The 21,675-nt window shown below is 47.9% G+C and overlaps 1 pseudogene; it reads right to left on the bottom strand.

The window, feature by feature from the left end:
* Positions 1-309: 309 nt before the first annotated feature.
* LOC127033533 (tudor domain-containing protein 6-like) lies at positions 310-20,039 on the bottom strand (annotated as a pseudogene).
* Positions 20,040-21,675: the final 1,636 nt, after the last annotated feature.

The following is a 21,675-nucleotide window of genomic DNA, read 5'->3' as shown; positions in this document are numbered from 1 at the left end:
CATCAATCAAATCCACTGCTATCATACCTTTCTCGTCATAGAGAACAATTTCCCATCTGTCTTTGAGTTTCTCTACAAATTCACAGTTTAGTTGAACTTCACTTGTTCTTTCTGAAAAATAACTCACTGCTTCCTGTGTCCAATTTGTAAACTGTTTAGACTGAACTCCAGCCAATGAGGAATGAATACTCATCATTGGAACTGATGAATATTTTTCAAGAAGTCTACTTGTTTCACAAATATTAACTATGAAAGTGTTGCCATAATCTATATATTGTACACTTATCTGTTCATCAGATAGTTTCTCTTTTACCACAGCTCGATACCACAAGCCGTCGTCTGAAAAAACGGCACAAATTAAGTCTCCTACTTGTACCTGTTGTTGACCGAGACCCTCTGTTCCTGTTTCATTGTTTAATCCTTCTGAAATATTGTTAAGTTGAGGCTCATCACTTGCTAATTGAATATAAAAATCGGAAGGGTTATTTACATGAGAAATGTATACTGAAGTTTTCAGACCAGGCACTAAGTTCCTTGGAGGCAAGTCACATATGCTTTTAAGTGGAAAAAGTGTACTATTTTCTCCTTGATTTCTAGTTTTAACAGCATCAGGTTTAACAGTATCAGATTTTATCTCTTTCTTTATAAAGGGTAAAGATTTATTTTCACCTACTTCTCTACCTACTAAGGAAGTACTTGCTGATGGAAAAACGTTGTTACTGTTAAATCTTTCCACAGATCCTAGAAACTTGGTTGACAACTCTCTTTTTGCAGCAGGTTGGAAGTGTTTTACATCCTTACATACAAAACTGGTCTTGGTATTGCACTCTTCTCCTTGGATTTCAGATCTCCAAGTTTTAGTCTCGCACCCTCTCATGTATGTTGCTGATGACTTCATGTTTTCATTCCTCTCTTCTTTGGCATTAATGTTTTTAGAGTATAGAGTTTCATTTTCTACATATTTGTTAGACTCTCTATTTCTTGCTAAGCTTAAATCCTCTTTCATTTTTGCATTAATTTGAATATTGCCATCATATAGTTCAACTATCAGCTTTCCATCAGATTCTTTTGCTACCACTATCATCTTTAAAGGCTTATCCAAGACAGTGGTTTCAAACCATGTGGTAGCTTCTTTTGGTACATTAGAGATATCAGATAGTGAACATTTTATGGCTTGCATTGGCAAAAGCAAGATATCATATGCATCATTGGGTATAGGAATCAAGTCTTCTTTCTTTACCACCTGTGTATTCCCAAAATCTACAAAGAAGACTTCTTTATTAGGCTTGGTTTTCAAAACTGCTCCTCTGTACCAGTGATTGTCAGTATACCTTGCAAGATATAGGTTTCCACGGTTTTGTGACATTTTTAAACTGTGCAGTACTTTTCCTAGTCGACCAATGTTATCTGTGAGCTGTTCTAGGACATTTGCACTTCTGGCAAGTTGGCAGTAAAATTTCCATGGATTGTCAACATGTGTTACATAAATCTCTTCTTCGCTTCCAATTTTGATGTCATGTGGAGAATAATAGTAAGAGTGTAGCTGAACGGAGTATGCCAGAGGTTTCTGAGGTGGTACAGGTCTGGCCAACCCTTTCTCTATTAAAAAATGGCACACACTCTGAAAAGGCGTAATTAAATCCACAACATTAAACAGCTCTTTATTGTTTATGGCAGCCAGAGCAAATATTGTACACTTCAGTTCCAAATGATCTGCTCTGCGATCAACAAACTCCTGAAAAGCTAGGATTGCTTTTTCATCCCAAACAAAAGGATCCTGACCATTTGGTTGGATTAAATTGTAAAGGCTGCATCTGAAAGCCTGAGCCTTTAATTTCACAAAGTTTGCATTAATTGAGCGGAGATTCTCTACAGAAACCAGCTCCTTGTTCCCATAGTCAACATATATAACTTCTACCTGTTCTGTAGAACACTCTCCACTAATAATCAAAGCTCTGTACCATTTCTCATCCTCTGAATACTTGGCTAAACACACTCGACTTGCCCAATGATGTGGCTGTGCTGATGTCTTGCAATAATCCTGAATTTCAGCCATTAATGACTTAAGTTCTTGATTATTTCTACTCAACTGACACCAAAAGTAGCCAGGACTTTCAGCATACGATATTACCACCTGAACTGTACTACCAACTTCCAGCTGACCTTCATAAGGAGATCCTGGTTTTATTTCCAAGTTGTATTGTATAAGAGAGGAGGGCAGATTTAGGTTTCCCTTAATTTTTTTTTCATCAGGAACTGAGTCACTTGATAAATGGCAAGTTTCTGCAGTAGGCTGGTCTTTGACTGTCAAAGGCATAGAGGGATTCAGCGCTATATTGTCTCTTACTGTTTTGGTTTCCACTCCACTCTTCCTTGATGTTGAACTCACTAGCTCCCCCTCACCAGCATGTTCTTTGGGATCCTGCCTCAAAGACTGAGCAGATAACTTCTGAAGAGTCTCTGGAATATCAGCCCCTTGGAATTTTGCATAGCCTCTTTGGGACAAAATTTTGCTTATATTTTTCTCCCCTGTTTGAGACTGATCAAGAACTTCAATCACATGCTTGTCACCCTGCGTACCCAACACCCGGATCACCAGCTCTTTGCTCTGCACTGTCCTTTTAAAGTGAGCCACAGCCTCTTTACTCCATGTCTCTCCCAGGGGACAGACATCTGCTAAACAGCACTTCAGAGCAACAGCAGGGAGCTCCCTGAACTGAGGCAGCAACTCCTTCACCTCATCCCAGTTCAAGATCTCCCTGTTGCCTCTATCTACCAGGTGCACTTCCACTCCGAGCCCCAGCACACTGGTGGTAACAGCCGGATAGTAGGCATTCTCCTTCAGCCGCAGCCAGAACTCGGACGGGTCTCTGACGAAGGACACCCGCGCATGGAAGAACACTCCCACCTTCACCCGCACGCCCGGCAGGTGGGCAGCGGCCGGGTCCCTCGGAGCCGCAGTTGCAGGGAGTGTGTCCGGTGGCGGCCCTGGCTCCTTAGGAGGGGCGGCGTCCTCCTCTTCCAGCCGCTCCTGCGCTCCCTGGCTGCCCTGCAGCAGGCTGTGGGCCAGACAGCGGGTCTGCACCCCATAGAGGCAGTTCAGGTTGAGGCCGTTCTCCCCGTACAGGTTCACGTAGTAGAGGTGCTCGAAGGGATTGTAGGCTTCGATGCGGGCGCTCACCACCTTGCCCAGCAGCAGCGCCTTGAGCCTGCTGAGCTGGGAGCGGGACCAGCCGCAGCCCCCGTCCGAGATGCCCTGCAGGGCACAAGGGTAGGTCACTACCGGCATGCAGAAACACTCCACGGGCAGGAGGCAGAGGTTAGCCCCACTGACAAATTCCTTCCTGCCATAGTCCACACAGATCACATGGGCCACCAGGTGACTCTGCTCCTCGGGGAAGAACTCCAGCAACAGCGCGCGGTACCAGCGCCCGTCTATGCCGCGTGCGGCGCAAGGGGAGCCCGGTTTGGGGAGCGGATCCTGCTCCCGCCTGGTCGCCGTCTTGTAGATCTGGTGCAAGGAGTCCGAGAGGCGCTGGATCTCCTGGGAAAGGCTCTGCAGCTGGCAATAGATGCGGTGCGGGTCGGAGATCTGTGTCACCAGCACCGGCACAGTCACCCCCAGCTGCAGCTGTGGGTAGAAGAAATCCAGGGCAGCTGGGCCGGGCTGAGGAGTGGTAACAACAGGATATTGCTCAGCAGAAGTAGGGCCGGGGGACTCCAGCTTGGGCTGGTGGGACATTTCCAGGCAGCGCTTGGCCAGGGCTCAGAAGCATCTGGGAGTGATCTGCTTGGCCAGGCCCAGGTGGTGCATCTGGGCCAGCAGCCAAGGCAGCGAAGCAGCTCGAGCAGGACCAGGCGGTGTGGTATCAGCACTTCTCGGACCAGTCCCGACACCTCCTTGGCGTTTATCTTTCAATCGCTGCCGTGGAAGTCGATGTGTTCCATACCGGCTTACTTTCAGCTCTGCCCTCAAGAAAAAAGGTGTTGGGATTTAGAAACCATGGGAAAGAGCCCAAAACTCAAGAGGATTTTTAATTGACATTTGATAATGACACAGAAAGAGGGAAAAACTGAGATTTGAGATCAGTGTTCAGAAATGAAAGTGAAAGGGTGGAAATCTGAGGGATTTTGGATCCATCTGGCAAATTATAGAGAGGAAAGTGGAAAATCAGAGGGATTTTATATCAGTTGTTGATAAGAGGTAAAATCTGAGTGTTTTCCATGAATATTTGATAAATGAATAAAGAGAAAATGGGCAACATTTGCAAACATTTTATATACGTATTCAAGAATCTGAAAAAAGGTGTAAATCTGAGATTTTTTTCAGTACTTTATAATTAGAGAGATGGGAAAATCTCAGGGCATATTCAATTAGAAATAGACAACTAGAAACAAGTGGGACAAATGTTTAGGGTATTTTATATGAATATATCAAATATCACATATTTGATAATATGAGAGAAAAACAATAAGATCTGAGGGGAGAGAGTCACTTTCCTGCCAGGGCCCAGGGCTCCCTCCATCCCACCAGGGTCTCTCACTCACCAGGGGGCTCCAGCCCGGGGGGCTGGTGCGGGAAGAGACCAGGGCTGCCCAGGGGGCACGTCCCAGCTGGACAAAGCCTCCCCCCTGGATCTGGTGTAGGAATGTGCTACTGGGAGCAGCCTGGGGCTGGACCCTCTCTATGGGGGACACTTGCTCCTCCCTCCCCTTTCTGGCCCTTCCCACGCCCTGTTGCCAGCAGAGAGGGCCCCCCCAGCCCAGAGGTGTCCCTGTCTCAGGGCTCCCCCAGCCTCTGTCCATTAACTCTCTGCCCAGTTCAGAAATCACTTGGGGGAACCATTTCCCACCTACACAAGGACAAATCACTGCAGGTGAAAATGGGGGGAAACACCTCAAACCTGAGATTTGAACTGGCCATTGGCAAAGTGCAGAGAAAATGGGGCACAATCGGGGGGAGGGGAATAGGGAACTTCTCAGGGATTTGAGGGAAGGGGGGGTCACCCTGGGTATTGCTCGTTGCTCTGCAGGGAGAAAGGGGGCAGGATGGGAGAGAAGGGGGGGTCCCCATGGGAGGGGGCAATGGTAAATCCAAGGTGATCTCAGCCCCCCTTTTCTCTCTCTGCTCCTCGGGGGTCACCTGCTCTTCTTCCCCCACCCCCCCGGCCATGTCTGGGCTGCACAGACATTTCCCACCCGCCCCTTTCCCAGCCCCCCTAGCCCGGTCTCACACCCCCAGCAGCCCCCGCCAGGCCTATGCAGGGACCCCAATGGGCCCCTCCCCCCGCACTCCTCGTGGGGCCCCAGGGCAGAGCCTGGCCGAGCCTGGGTGGCGCTGGGCTCCTGCGGGTACAATAGCTCTGAGCCCCCCGTGGGTGCTGCCCTCCCGGCCCCCCAGGGAGCAGATCCCGGCACTGCGAGATGCCGCGTCCCCGGCACTGGGGTAGAGTCACTCCTCGGCCCCGGCCCCTGTGGCTCGCTCCAAGTCCTGGAAGCTGCAGCTCCGCAGCGGGAGCAGGGCCGGGCCAGGCACGGGTTTAATGAAGGGCTCTCCCGCCGCGACTTGCGCATGCCCAGAGCTCCAACGACACAAACCCTTCTCCGGTCCCGGGAGATGCTCCAACGGCCCCGGGCGAGCCAAACAGAGCCACACCAACCAATGCGCCTTCGCAGCCCGGCTCCGCCTCCCTCGCTGACGTCACTTCCGCTCCCGGGAGAGTCAGGAACTACATCTCCCAGCCTGCCCCGGGGCCTCCATGCGAGCCCCTCCGTGGGCGGGAGAACAAAACTGCTGCTGCCGCCTGCGTGTGAGCTGGGAACGGGCTGAGTCGTTGCTGCTCCCCGGGTGGGGGGGTTTCCTCCAGCTGGGCCCCGCTCCCTAGGCAGTCCCGGGATCTGACCCGCCACAGCCCCGGCCCGGAGCCCCCGGGGAGTGAGAGACCCCCGGGGGGAGGGCGGGAAAGTGACTATGCCCCGGGAAGCCTGGGTGAAGCCTCGGAGCAGGCTGTGCCCCAGAAGAGCTGCAGCAGGATCCTCCCTGGCCCGGTAGAATGGGGGGGGGGGTCCCTTTGGGAGGAAGGGGTGTTGGGCAGGGGGGAGAAGGAGGGAGGGAAATGTCAGTGGGATGCTGGGGGGAGTTGAACTGTCTCTGGGCCGCCAGGAAATTCCAAGGGGGGGAAGGGGGAGGGGAGTTAATTGGATCCTTCGGAGGGGTGTGAAAAACACCCCCGTGAGCTCTTCAAGATACAGCGCTGTAAAGCCTCAGTGTAATCAGTGCCGCAGCGCTGGGAGCACGGCTCCCAGTGCTGCAAGCTACACCTGTAGAGGATGTGGTTTACGTGCAGTGCTGGGAGAGCTCTCTCCCAGCGCTGGCTCTCCGACCACACTCACACTTCAAAGCGCTGCCGTGTAGCCATACCCTCAGTCACAAGCCCTGAAGCTAGCAAAGGCCTGTGATGATGCTGAACTGCAGCACGAATCCGACTGGGGGATGCCTCCCACTGGCACATGTTTCAGGCTCCAGTGCCATATGAAGGAGAAACCACAACCCCCCTCAGGGCTTGTCTACATTTACAGCGCTGCAGGATCGCTTCTCCTGTCAGGGCTTGGCTACACTTGCAGGTGTGCAGTGCTGGGAGTTACAGCTGTCTTTGTACAGCTGTGTAGGGAAAGCACTGCAGTGTGGCCACACTGACGGCTTCCAGCGCTGCAGCGTGACCACATTTGCAACGGTGTTGGGAGTGGTGCATTATGGGCAGCTATTCCACAGAGCACCTCATCCCATTTTGGCGCCGTGGGTTGTGGGAAGGGGACGGAAGGGTGCGGGTCATTCTGCTTCCTGTCCCAACGCCCCGTGATGCATCGCTTCACATCCCAGCAGTCCCTGTTTTTCTGTCCACGTTTGGCACCATTGTGACTCTCCTAACGGTTTCTATCAGGGATGGTCTAGACAGTATTTGGTCCTGCCGTGAGGGCAGGGGACTGGACTCGATGACCTCTCGAGGTCCCTTCGAGTCCTAGAGTCTATGAGTCTATGCAGCGTGATTTCTGTGGCAATCATAACCTTAGTCCCAGATTTGGACCTTAGCGTCCAAAATATGGGGGTTAGCATGAAAACCTCCAAACTTAGTTACCAGCTTGGACCTGGTACCTGCTGCCACCACCCAAAAAATTAGAGTGTTTTGGGGCACTCTGGTCCCTCTGAAAAACCTTCCCTGGGACCCCAAGACCCAAATCCCTTGAGTCTCACAACAAAGGGAAATAATCCTTTTTCCCTTCCCCCCTCCAGGTGCTCCTGAAGAGATACACAGACACAAGCTCTGTGAAACTACACAGAGGGACTCCCCCTCTCTGTTTCCAATCCTGGAAACAAATAGTACTTTCCTATTCCCCCAGAGGGAATGCAAAATCAGGCTAGCAATCCAACACACAGATCTCCCCTTGATTTCTTCCTCCCACCAATTCCCTGGTGAGTACAGACTCAATTTCCCTGAAGTAAAGAAAAACTTCAACAGGTCTTAAAAGAAAGCTTTATATAAAAAGAAAGAAAAATACATACAAATGTTCTCTCTGTATTTAGATGATATAATACAGGGTCAATTGCTTAAAAGAATATTGAATAAACAGCCTTATTCAAAAAGAATACAAATCAAAGCACTCCAGCACTTATATTCATGCAAATACCAAAGAAAAGAAACCATATAACTTACTATCTGATCTCTTTGTCCTTACACTTAGAAACAGAAGACTAGAAAGTAGAAACTGCTTCTCCAAAGCTCAGAGAAAACAGGCAGGCAGACAAAAGACTCAGACACTCAATTCCCTCCACCCAGAGTTGAAAAAGTCCGGTTTCCTGATTGGTCCTCTGGTCAGGTGCTTCAGGTGAAGAGACATTAACCCTTAGCTATCTGTTTATGACACGCCCCCCAAATTGCAGACAGTGGGGAAGCTCACTGGCGGCGATTTCCTTCTAGAACTTTAAAATAAACAGATTACTACAACACATGCACCTTTACATATACTACTAAGTATATAACTAACAGACTTCTACATTTTAAGAACACTTTTTAACTACTGAATTCTGGGAAACTCTCACGGGAGAGTGCATCAGCAACTTTATTAGAAGCTCCTGTGATGTGTTGAATTTCAAAATCAAAATCTTGGAGAGCTAAACTCCAACGAAGAAGTTTCTTGTTGTTCCCCTTGGCAGTATGAAGCCACTTTAGTGCAGCATGATCAGTTTGTAGTTGGAACCGCCGTCCCCAAACATATGGGCGTAGCTTTTCCAGGGCGTACACAATGGCATAGCATTCCTTTTCACTGACTGACCAGTAACTTTCCCTCTCAGACAGTTTCTTGCTGAGAAACACGACAGGATGGAAGTTGTGATCTGTTGCTTTCTGCATGAGCACTGCTCCTATACCACGCTCAGATGCATCTGTGGTTACTAGGAATGGCTTGTCAAAGTCCGGGGCCCTGAGCACAGGGTCAGACATGAGCATTGCCTTAAGTTGAGTAAAGGCCTTTTGACACTGATCAGTCCACTTAACGGCATTTGGCTGGGTCTTTTTGGTCAGGTCGGTCAATGGGGCAGCGATTTGGCTGTAGTGTGGTACAAATCGCCTGTAGTATCCGGCCAAGCCTAAGAAGGATTGGACCTGCTTCTTTGACTTTGGGACAGGCCACTTTTGGATAGCATCCACCTTGGCCTGTAGGGGGTTTATGGTTCCTCGACCCACCTGGTGCCCCAGGTAAGTCACTCTGTTTTGTCCTATTTGACACTTTTTGGCCTTAACAGTTAGTCTGGCCTGCCTGATGCGCTCAAAGACCTTTTCCAGGTGTAGTAGGTGTTCGGGCCAGGAGTCTGAAAAAATGGCCACATCATCGAGGTAGGCAACTGCAAATTCTCCCAGTCCAGCTAGTAGACCATCTACCAGCCTCTGGAAGGTGGCGGGTGCATTTCGAAGGCCGAAAGGAAGGACATTGAATTCATACACCCCCGCATGGGTGACGAATGCTGACCTCTCCTTGGCAGGTTCATCTAGCGGTACTTGCCAGTACCCCTTGGTTAAGTCTATTGTAGAGATGAACTGGGCACGTCCCAACTTTTCCAATAGCTCATCAGTACGTGGCATTGGATAGTTGTCCGGACGAGTTACAGCATTTAGCTTACGGTAGTCCACGCAAAAGCATATTTCCCCATCTGGTTTGGGTACCAGAACCACTGGAGATGCCCATGCACTGGTATCATAACCTTAGTCCCACATTTGGACCTTAGTGTCCAAAATATGGGGGTTAGCATGAAAACCTCCAAGCTTAGTTACCAGCTTGGACCTGGTACCTGCTGCCACCACCCAAAAAATTAGAGTGTTTTGGGGCACTCTGGTCCCCCTGAAAAACCTTCCCTGGGACCCCAAGACCCAAATCCCTTGAGTCTCACAACAAAGGGAAATAATCCTTTTTCCCTTCCCCCCTCCAGGTGCTCCTGGAGAGATACACAGACACAAGCTCTGTGAAACTACACAGAGAGACTCCCCCTCTCTGTTCCCAATCCTGGAAACAAAAAGTACTTTCCTATTCCCCCAGAGGGAATGCAAAATCAGGCTAGCAATCCAACACACAGATCTCCCCTTGATTTCTTCCTCCCACCAATTCCCTGGTGAGTACAGACTCAATTTCCCTGAAGTAAAGAAAAACTCCAACAGGTCTTAAAAGAAAGCTTTATATAAAAAGAAAGAAAAATACATACAAATGTTCTCTCTGTATTTAGATGATATAATACAGGGTCAATTGCTTAAAAGAATATTGAATAAACAGCCTTATTCAAAAAGAATACAAATCAAAGCACTCCAGCACTTATATTCATGCAAATACCAAAGAAAAGAAACCATATAACTTACTATCTGATCTCTTTGTCCTTACACTTAGAAACAGAAGACTAGAAAGTAGAAACTACTTCTCCAAAGCTCAGAGAAAGCAGGCAGACAGACAAAAGACTCAGACACTCAATTCCCTTCACCCAAAGTTGAAAAAATCCGGTTTCCTGATTGGTCCTCTGGTCAGGTGCTTCAGGTGAAAGAGACATTAACCCTTAGCTATCTGTTTATGACAGGACTGGACTCGATGACCTCTCGAGGTCCCTTCCAGTCCTAGAGTCTATGAGTCTATGCAGCGTGATTTCTGTGGCAAATGGAGCCCGAACAGCTGAGGAATATGCTGACGAGTCTCGCCAGCACATCATGTTTGGCAGTTGAACTATTCCTTGAACTCCAAAGTGATGAGGAGTCCGATGATGATAGCGAGTCGCCTGACGCATATGACATGACATTGCTTGTGGCATTCACGGAAATGCTCAGCACCATGGAACGCTGCTTTTGGGCTCGGAAAACAAGCACTGAGTGGTGGGATCACATCATCATGGAAGTCTGGGATGATGAGCAGTGGCTGCAGAACTTTCGGATGAGAAAAGCCACTTTCATGGAACTGTGTGAGGAGCTCGCCCCCACCCTGCGGCACAAGGACACGAGATTGAGAGCTGCCCTGCCAGTGGAGAAGCGGGTGGCTATTGCAATCTGGAAGCTGGCAACTCCAGACAGCTACCGATCGGGAAAGTCAACCATTGGGATCGTTTTGATGCAAGTTTGCAGGGCCATTAATCACATCCTGCTAAGAAGAACCGTGACTCTGGGGAACGTGCAGGACATTGTGGATGGCTTTGCACAAATGGGTTTCCCTAATTGTGGAGGGGCGATAGATGGGATGCATATTCCTATTCTGGCACCACCCCACTTAGCATCTGAGTACATTAATCGGAAGGGGTATTTCCCTATGATTCTCCAGGCGCTTGTGGATCACTGTGGGCATTTCATTGACATTAACACAGGCTTGCCTGGAAAGGTGCATCATGCACCCATCTTTCGGAACACTGGCCTGTTCTGGAAGATGCAGGCAGGGACTTTTTTCCCAGACCGGAAGATCACAGTAGGGGATGTTGAAATGCCCACTGTGATCCTTGGAGACCCCGCTTACCCGTTAATGCCTTGGCTCATGAAACTGTATACAGGGAAGCTTGACAGGAGCAAGGACTGGTTCAACTACAGGCTGAGCCGGTGCCGAATGACCGTGGAGTGTGCTTTTGGCTGTTTAAAAGGGTGCTGGTGTATGGGAAGCTAGACCTGGGGGAAAGCAGCATCCCTACGGTTATATCCGCGTGCTGTACCCTCCATAATATTTGTGAAGGGAAGGGTGAAACATTCAGTCAGGCATGGACCTCCGAGGTTCAACGCCTAGAGGCTGAATTTGCACAGCCAGAGAGCAGGGCTACTAGAGAGGCCCAACATAGGGCTTCAAGAATTAGGGATGCCTTGAGGGAGGAATTTGAGGCTGAAAACCAACAGTAATGTTTGGTGCCTTGCACGGGAGTGAAGTGCAGTGGTTACAATGTTAGTAGGAATCTGTTTTTCCTAAGCTGATTTGTAGTGCCTGTTTCTTTCCTGGGCTAAGGTATCTTTGACTTTCTGCAATAATAAAGACTGTTTTCAAAGCCAAGAATTCATTTATTGAAAAGAAAATAACTTTATTGTCAGACACACAACATTTTGGGAACCTGAAAGGACAGGGGGGTGTGGTGGGGAACTGTACAGTCACAGGTTTGAATATGTCCTGTCTGGAGTGCTGTGCAATGACTGATGCACTTCAGGATGCTTATACTGCATGGTGATGGGGGTTGAGTGCAGAGGGTAAGGGTCGTAGTTCTCAGGGCTGGTTGCTGAACGTACAGGTGTTGGAGGCATCTGGTGGAGGTAAGAACCTGGATGCTGGGGAGGGGGGTTTGGAGCTGACATTGGGGCACAAGAGAAAGAGCTTTGGGATGGGGGGATCGGCGCGGTAGTGCTCTGCCCGCATGGCTGCGAGTGCCTGGATAAAGTCCACTTGGTGCGCCAGGATGCTTATCAGCTGCTTTGTGCTTTTCTTCCTGGCCGCTGTATTTGTCTGGCGGATCCTGCTTTCCCTTTCCCTCTCCCTCTAGTCCTGCAGTTTTTTATTCTCTCTGGCAAAGTGATCCATAACTGCCTGCAGGAAGTCGTCTTTGCTTTTTAGCAGCTTCTTCCGCAGGTTTTGGAGTCTTTGAGCTGTTGATAACACGGGCAGCTGAGAAATCAAGGTCGCTTGTGGAAAGGCAAAAAAGGCAACAGTTAACAGAGGCAGCATTGTTTATATCTCAGACAGTTATTCCCACACAGTGAAGGAGTTTACAGTCTTCACTTTAGCATAATTTTCCCATACCAAAGAGAGCGCACATAACCCACAGGAGCCCTGAAATGGTGAGTAAGGGGGACTGATTGCTTCAGGGCTGTGCAGGCATTTCTGTGCATTGGGGAAAGCAAACAGCTGCAGGGGGCACCTATACTGAACACTCTCCCAACATTTTCCACAGGAGTTAATCCTGGAAGGTATCTCTCTGCTGTGGGTCACCTGGGAAGAGCGGGAAGGTCTTCTACAACAATACAGATTCTGCCCTGGCCCCTATGCAGCTTGCCTGTGTGAAGCAATGGTCCCTCTACCCCTCATGGCACAGTGGCACGGACGCGTTAGCCTTACTGGGACAAGGACCACAGTGGCTCTCCCTATAAACTTGCGCAAGCGCATTGCCCACGCTCTGGCTGAAACTTTTGAAGAGATTACCGAGGCCGATTACCGCAACGTGATAGACCACATCAATGGGCTATTCCACATCTAGGCATGCACGCATGCAGCCCTAACCCTCCCTCCTCTCCCGAAACACTTCCATCCTGAAAATAAAAGCCGCTTACCAGGAACCTGCTCCTCTGCTTGTCCTTCACCAAGTACTGGTTGCTGCGACTGGCTGCCTTCCTCCTGGCTTGAGAAGACCTGGCTGCATGCCTCCTGGGACTCCGGGGTGTCTCCCCCCACCCCAGTACCCTCACTCTTGGTTTCCTCCTCCACCCTCCTCCTCCGCCTCCCCCCCTCGCTCTGAAGTGTCCATCGTGGTCCTCGGATTGGTGGTGGGGTCACCTCCACGTATCGCGTCCAGCTCCTTGTAAAAATGGCAGGTCATGGGGGCAGCACCAGAGAGGCGGTTTTCCTCGCGGGCTTTGCAATAGGCACTCTGCAGCTCCTTCCCCTTAACCCTGCACTGCACCGCGTCCTGGTCATGGCCCCTTTCCAGCATGGCCCTTGATATCTGCCCATATGTATCGTAATTCCTACGGCTGGAGCGCAGTTGTGACTGCACAGCTTCCTCCCCCCAAACACTGATGAGGTCCAGCAACTCGCCATTGCTCCATGCTGGGGCTCGTTTGGCGCGTGGAGGCATGGTCACCTGGAAAGATTCACTGATTGCACTGCACACTTGGCTGAGCAAACAGGAAGGGGATTTTTAAAATTCCTGGGGAATTTAAAGAGCGGGTCACCTGAGGCCAGGGCAGTAGAGTTTGAACTGATGAGCAGATTGGCTGAGCAGGCATTCTGGGATACCTCTGAATACCTCTGGAGGCCAATACAGTGCTTTTGGTGGCCACACTGGTGGAGCAGCGCTGCATCACCAGTGCTGCAGTCGTTATTCCCCCGGCAGAAGTGGAGTACATGCAGCGCTGTAGCCAGGGAGATACAGCGCTGTATGTGTCTTGCAAGTGTGGACGGTGAACAAGTTGCAGCGCTGTAAAGCCACCACCATCGCTGCAACTCTCCAGTGTAACCCTTCTGCCCCTCTGAGTTGGCAGCAACAAGGGCAGGTTCATTTTCCAGGGGTTCCATTTCAATAACACAATACATAACCGGCTCAAGCACCCACCCAGTGACCTGGGACACTTACATACCACACCCCCCAGGGCGCCTCTAGGAGGCAATACTTCCCCTCTCACAAGCACGGAGTCTGAGTGTAGCAAAATCCTTTTAATAAAGGAAGGAAACAATGTAGCATCCCATTGGAGAAACACCACAAAAAGGATAATAACACAAACCATAAGCAAAAACCCACCTCCAAGTACTTTTGGCAATGTCCTTTCCCCCTTAGGGTCTTAAGCCCAATCACCCCAAAGTCCAACAACCCGAAAGTCTCTGGTCAGTGCCACCTCAGAATTCAAAAGTTTATCTGCAGAATTTTACCCCCACAGCCTGAGTGGAAATGGCGGGGGGGGGGGGGAAGTCCACACAAGGTGTTAAGGGGCACCTTACATGGGCCAGGGCCAACTGCTCTGCCTCTCCATGGAGTTCTGCTGCAGCCTTCACCACGACCAGCTCCACTACACCAGCTGTGCCGCTCCTCCAGCTGTCCCTGCAAACCACTTCACTCAGCTCACTGTTCCAAGGGCTGCTCCAACATGCTGCAAACTGCTCCGCTCTGCCAGCCGCTTAATTATAGGTCTTCAGGCTTCCCCACTAGTTAACACAGCACTCAGTGATTTCAGCTCTTAATAGAGAAGCCCTGGTGCTGGTGCACCATTGGCCCAACATGAATTCAACTCAACAGTCTCTAGATGGACTCCTAATGGAATCAAAATTAGCTCTACTCTTCTACAGTGGAGAGAGGAGGCTGTGCAATTAGTGTTCCAGGCCCTCAGAAGGGGTCCATACCATCTATCGCACACACCAATCCTCAACCTTTCTCAAGTCACTGGGTTTTGGAACCCATGTCCCTTGTCTAGCAAGTGTCACTTAATTTATATTGAGACTTCTCTGTCATAAAGCAGTCTCATAGTTCCTCATTCACATAATCAGGTGGCAACACTTTATTTATCCTTCTCCAATAGCAAAGAAATTGAGGATCCCAGAGCTGTCAAAATAACCATGCCAGGCTGCCTTGGGCTATGCTGGGTGTGCCCATGCAAATATCTGAGATTTCACACTTCCTGAAATTCTTTCCACACTTCCCATAATTCACCACCAGATGTCAGGGTAGAGCTCATCCTGACTTTGCTTACACCAGTGTAGCCAAGGCCTCAGTGCAGTTTAGCCACCTCCCGGAGAGGCCGTAGGTATGGGAGGAGCACTCCTGTCAACACAGGGCTGTCTGCACTGGGGGTTAGGTCAATGTAACAATGTTGCTCAGGGTGTGGAAAATCTACACCCCTGACTGGCGCAGTTACACTGACATAAGTTGGTAGCATAGACCAAGCCTTAGTATCTTCTTAATACTCTTTTACAGCGTTATTCATTATTGCTGTTGAGTATCTCAGTCCCCTTTGCTGCGATATTGGTTTATATGATCTCACAGTCCCAACGTGCACTCATGAAAACTAAGGCCCCATTTCAGCAAACTACTTAAGTGTACACCTAACTATAAAAAGCGACAAAGTGTCCTGTGGCACCTTATAGACTAACAGACGTATTGGAGCATAAGCTTCCATGAGTGAATCACATGCATCTGACGAAGTGAGTATTCACCCACAAAAGCTCATGCGCCAATACGTCTGTTAGTCTATAAGGTGCCACAGGACTCTTTGTCACTTTTTACAGATCCAGACTAAGGGCTTGTCTACATCACAAAGTTGCAGCGCTGGTGAGGGGGTTACAGCGCTGCAACTTAGGAGGTGTACACATCTGCAGGGCATCACCAGCGCTGCAACTCCCTGTTTGCAGCGCTGGCCGTACTCCCGTTTTGTCTCGGGTGTAGAGGATCCAGCGCTGGTGATCCAGCGCTGGTAATCAAGTGTAGACACTTACCAGCGCTTTTCTTGACCTCCGTGGAATAAGCAGGTATCAGAGCATACCTGAGGAAGCCTCTGGTAATCAAGCTGGTCTCCTTCCCCGGTTTGCTCTCACGTTCCCTGAACCCCGAGCAAGCAGGTCTCCTTCCCTGCGGTTTGCTGGGTGGTTCCGGGAACGCGATAGCAAACCGCGGCGAAGCTGGTCTCCTTTTCCGGTTTGCTCTCGCGTTCCCCGAACCCCCGAGCAAGCAGGTCTCCTTCCCTGCGGTTTGCAGGGGGGTTCGGGGAACGCGAGAGCAAACCGCGGCGAAGCTGGTCTCCTTCCCCGGTTTGCTCTCGCGTTCCCCGAACCCCGAGCAAGCAGGTCTCCTTCCCGGCGGTTTGCAGGGGGGTTCGGGGAACGCGAGAGCAAACCGCGGCGAAGCTGGTCTCCTTCCCCGGTTTGCTCTCGCGTTCCCCGAACCCCGAGCAAGCAGGTCTCCTTCCCTGCGGTTTGCAGGGGGGTTCGGGGAACGCGAGAGCAAACCGCGGTGCAGCTGGTCTCCTTCCCCGGTTTGCTCTCGCGTTCCCCGAACCCCCCTTGAAGTCGCCCAACAGCGCTGCAGTGTGGCCACATCTAACACCACTTGCAGCGCTGGTTGCTGTAAGTGTGGCCACTCTGCAGCGCTGGCCCTATACAGCTGTACTAATACAGCTGTAACAACCAGCGCTGCAAAATTGTAGATGTAGACATACCCTAACACAGCTACCCCTCTGATTCCTAACTATAGCTAAGCCCATTGACTTCAGTGTTGGGCAGATACAAAGTATTTTGCAGAATCAGGGCCTAAAAAGCATACAAAATGTATTAGGAACATAGGAATTGCCAGACTAGATCAGACCTAAAGTCTAGTCCAGTCCAGTACCCTATTTCCAATAGCGGCCTATGCTAGGTATTTCAGAGGAAGGTGTGAGAACCCAGAGTAGGCAGAGGTGGGAAAACCTGCCCCCATACATTAGGTCTCACCCTTGTGTCTTATGATTAGAGATTGGCACAAGCCCTGAAGCATGAGGTTTAATATCCATTCTAAAATTAGTTAGAATAATAATACCTGGCTCTTATAGACTCATAGACTCATAGACTCTAGGATTGGAAGGGACCTCGAGAGGTCATCGAGTCCAGTCCCCTGCCCTCATGGCAGGACCAAATACTGTCTAGACCATCCCTAATAGACATTTATCTAACCTACTCTTAAATATCTCCAGAAATTCCACAACTTCCCTAAGCAATCTATTCCAGAGTTTAACTACCCTGACAGTTAGGAACTTTTTCCTAATGTCCAACATAAATCTCCCTTGCTGCAGTTTAAGCCCATTGCTTCTTGTTCTATCATTGGAGGCTAAGGTGAACAAGTTTTCTCCCGCCTCCTGATGACACCCTTTTAGATACCTGAAAACTGCCATCATGTCCCCTCTCAGTCTTCTCTTTTCCAAACTAAACAAATCCAATTCCTTCAGCCTTCCTTCATAGGTCATGTTCTCAAGACCTTTAATCATTCTTGTTGCTCTTCTCTGGACCCTCTCCAATTTCTCCACATCTTTCTTGAAATGCAGTGCCCAGAACTGGACACAATACTCCAGTTGAGGCCTAACCAGTGCAGAGTAAAGCGGAAGAATGACTTCTCGTGTCTTGTTTACAACACACCTGTTAATGCATCCCCGAATCATGTTTGCTTTTTTTGCAACAGTATCACACTGTTGACTCATATTAAGCTTGTGGTCTACTATGACCCCTAGATCTCTTTCTGCCATACTCCTTCCTAGACAGTCTCTTCCCATTCTGTATGTGTGAAACTGATTGTTCCTTCCTAAGTGGAGCACTTTGCATTTATCTTTTTTATATAGATCAATCTGAAAGCACTTCATAATATTTAATTAATTAATCCTCACAACACCCCTGTGACATGGGGAAATATTATTATCCCCATTTTATAGATAGGGAACTGAGAAAGGCTAAGTGAGTTGCCAAGATAGCAACGTATGGACTTTAATCCAGGTCTCCCAAGTCCTAGATTAGTGCCCTAACCACTAATTATTTATAATCAAGCTCACTAAGATTTCAAACCTGCAACTCTTAATTAAACAGCGATCACGCTGGCTTCAAGGAATACTCACCTGCTTAGGGTTGCAACTTTGTGCCCAGAATTTAAAAAAAAAATACATATATTCTATAACTACAACGTTAAAGATAAACTTATCCGTCAAGTCACCTCCATTAGCTTTCCAAGTGCCTGTATGGTCATCTTGCCTTCAGTCCTCATTCTCGCTGTCTTTTCTGCATGTTATGATTATTATCTTTTATATTATTTATACACTCAATGCTCAAAGATGAGCTAACATCATGCGGACAGATTTCAGAAAATAAAAAGAGATGTGGACCCAGGGACTCAAAGGGTTTCTAGTCAAGGGATCAAATCCTGAGAATGCTGGCACATTTGCTTGATTTTATGCACATATGTAGTTCCACTGGATAAATTTAAGCATGTGTGTATATGTTTGCAGTTTCAGGACCTAAAATACAGACAAAGTCAACTAGTGATAGCAACAATTGGGTAGGAATAGAGGGAGAGTTGGACAAAGCTTAAAAATATATCATTCGGATACTTAAGGCTAGCTAGTACATCTCTACCTCAATATAATGCTGTCCTTCGGAGCCAAAAAATCTTACCCTGTTATAGGTGAAACCATGTTATACTGAACTTGCTTTGATCCATTGGAGTGCGCAGGCCACCCACCCCCACCCTCGAGCACTGCTTTACCGCATTATATCCAAATTTGTGTTATATCAGGTGGGGTTATATCAAGGTAGCGGTGTATGTTCACATGTTGATGGTTCGTCTCTATATCATGCATACTATGCCCCCAAACCCGCACTGTCCTGTGAATAATTTGAGAAATGTAAATAGTCCTGCAGGTATCAGGCTGTCTGGAGTGGCTCAGCTCAAGGAAGACTGCCAGAAAACAGGGCAGACACCCCGAACTGGGGGTATGTTCTATAATTAGATTTCACCAAGCCAGTGCTATTCTTACCATGGCATCGCAAACAGTTCTCTTAGATGCTCCAGTCTATCTTGCCACGCAGACAAACTGGACTTAGTTATAAATGATCACTTACACCAAAGATCACATCACATTTAGGTTGCTTCCAGTCCCAAGGGACCAGTGACTTACCCCAGACCAACTGGCACTCTAGCTCTTACACCAAAGACAATGCTGGTAGCCAATTCTATAGTAAACTAACTAAAGGTTTATTAGCTAAGAAAAGGAAGTGAGTGTTATTGAGAAGTTAAAGCAGGTAAAATATATGCACAGGTGAGTCAGTTTGTAATTCCAAATGGTAGCAGCAATGTTAAGGCTACCCAGAATAACTCTGGGGATGTCTCCTCATTCAGTCATTCTGCCCTATTAGAATCCAAACAATCCAGGATGCCAAGTATCAGAGGGGTAGCCGTGTTAATCTATAGCCACAAAAACCAACAAAGAGTACGGTGGCATTTTAAAGACTAACAGATTTATTTGGGCATAAGCTTTCGTGGGTAAAAACCCCATTTCTTCAGATTCATGGAGTAAAAATTACAGATATAGGTATAAATATACTGGCACATGAAGAGAAGGGAGTTACCTTACAAGGGAGAACCAGTGTTGACAAAGCCATTTCAGTCAGGGTGGATGTGATCCACTCCCAATAATTGATGAGGAGGTGTCAATACCAAGAGAGGGAAAACTGCTTTTGTAGTGAGCTAGCCACTCCCAGTCCCTACTGAAGCCCAAATTAATAGTGTCAATTCTGCAAATGAATTGTAGCTCGGCAGTTTCTCTTTGAAATCTGTTTTTGAAGTTTTTTTGTTGAAAGATGGCTACTTTTAAATCTGTTATTGAATGTCCAGGAAGATTGAAGTATACTCCTACTGGCTTTTGTATGTTACCATTCCTGATGTCTGATTTGTGTCCATTTATTCTTTTTACATAGAGACTGTCCGGTTTGGCCAATATACATGGCAGAGGGGCATTGCTGCACATTATGGCATATATCAGACTAGTAATATACGTGCAATATATTTATGCCTGTATCTGTAATTTTCACTCCATGCACCTGAAGTGGGTTTTTTTACTCACGAAAGCTTATGCCCAAATAAATCTGTTAGTATTTAAGGTGACCCTGGACTCCTAGTTGTAATGCAGAGATGAGGGATCTTTCCTTGAATCCATTCTTATAGCTTCTCTCACAGAAAACAAGCTGACAGTGTCACCACCCGTGTGGGCTTTTCCTTTGATGATGGAGAGTGAGGAATTTTGATTGATGATTTTGAGTCTTTGATTGCCGATCATCATTCACAGTGACCACTTGCTTTGAAATTAACATTTTTCTGTAAAAGTTCTTAATTTGCATTTCACAAGACTTTTTTCTCATTTGATGGCTTGTTTGATAGGTTATTTAGTACAGGGTTATACACATTGTAAATGTTTGCTATTACATTATAACAGGATACAGATAAGTGCAAACAATGCAAGTAACATCCCCTTAGTTTTCATGACATTTAAAAAACAAAAACATTCATATACATTTAACAATTAGTTTGATCTATACTAATACGCAAGGGAATTGACCTGGGCTTTGGCATGAGCTGACTCCTGGTCTGCCAGTGTCGTATTGGGTTTTCTGGAACCAGGGGTGGCTCTAGCTTTTTTGCCACCCCAAGCACGGCAGGCAGGTAGGCAGCCTTCGGCAGCTTGTCTGTGGGAGGTCTCTGGTCCTGTAGACTTGGCGGCTTGCCTGTGGGAGGTCCGCCGGTCCTGCAGCTTTGGCGTACCAGCCACTGAATTGTCACCGAATCTGTGGGACCGGCGGACCTTCCGCAGCAAGCCACGTAAGGCTGCCTGACTGCTGCCCTTGCAGGGACCAGCACGGTGCTCCCCGTGGCTTGCCGCCCCAGGCACATGCTTGGAGCGCTGATGCCTGGAGCTGCCACTATCTGGACTACTCCCATATGGAAAGTTAAGCCTGTATGTGTACAATATTGCCAACTTCAATCATTGAAAAACATAAGTCAGGGCTCAAAAAAATCACAGGATTGTATGATTTTTTAAAGAAAATCTCATGCTTTTTAAACCATTCAGAGGTCTTTTTATTTGCCTTCTGATTTCTGAGCCATTAGATTACCCTCACTTCACATTATCAAGATTTTCTCTGCAACCATATGGGCTAGAAACTTATTTGAAAAAAATGAAGAAATCTGAGATTTGCATGCAATTATTTTTATTCAAGCAATGGGGCTTTAGGAAAAGCACCAAATATCAAGCATTGATAACATTGTTCATATATAGGTATACACGCTTACAGAAATTTTGCATAAGGCTTTTCAAAAAAAAATAATTAGAAGTAGTATTTTGAAATACTAAGAGTAACTGGTCTGTGGCTATTGGCATATTTAACCTTTTTGTAGTCCTAGCCCATGTCAGGTGCTTGGGGTTAAAAAGCAAAGATCAGTCTCTTACCAGGGCTCCTCTGGGTTACATCATTATTTCCATTTTTCCCATTTTAACTTGTATTTCTGGGGCAAGTGATCGCTTTCTATAAAGTGTGAAATACTTACTGTGTTGTATAAAGCCCCAGTCTTGCAAGAAGCTTTGCATGAGTAGACCCTCATTTACTTAGATATGGTGCTACATGGGCACCCATGCAGAGGTCCTTGCAGGATCAGTGCCAAGTAATAAATAATAGAAGTAGCTTATCCTCACCCCAAAAGAGAATTACATTCACTCCCCACAATCAGTCCCTATGCCCTTATTGGTATCTAGGCCTGATTCACACATTGATGTCAATCAAGTGTAAATCAATTGAAGTTAATGGGTAAAATCCTGGCCCTATTGAAGTCAATGACAGTGTGCCACTGATTTCAAGGGGCCTGGAATTTCATCCAGTGAATTTACACTGGTGTAAGATCAGAGACAGGACCCTAAGTTC

This window comes from Gopherus flavomarginatus, chromosome 13, assembly GCF_025201925.1.
Source record: "Gopherus flavomarginatus isolate rGopFla2 chromosome 13, rGopFla2.mat.asm, whole genome shotgun sequence".
NCBI lineage: Eukaryota > Metazoa > Chordata > Testudines > Testudinidae > Gopherus > Gopherus flavomarginatus.
This window is presented reverse-complemented; position numbering and strand designations above follow the sequence as displayed.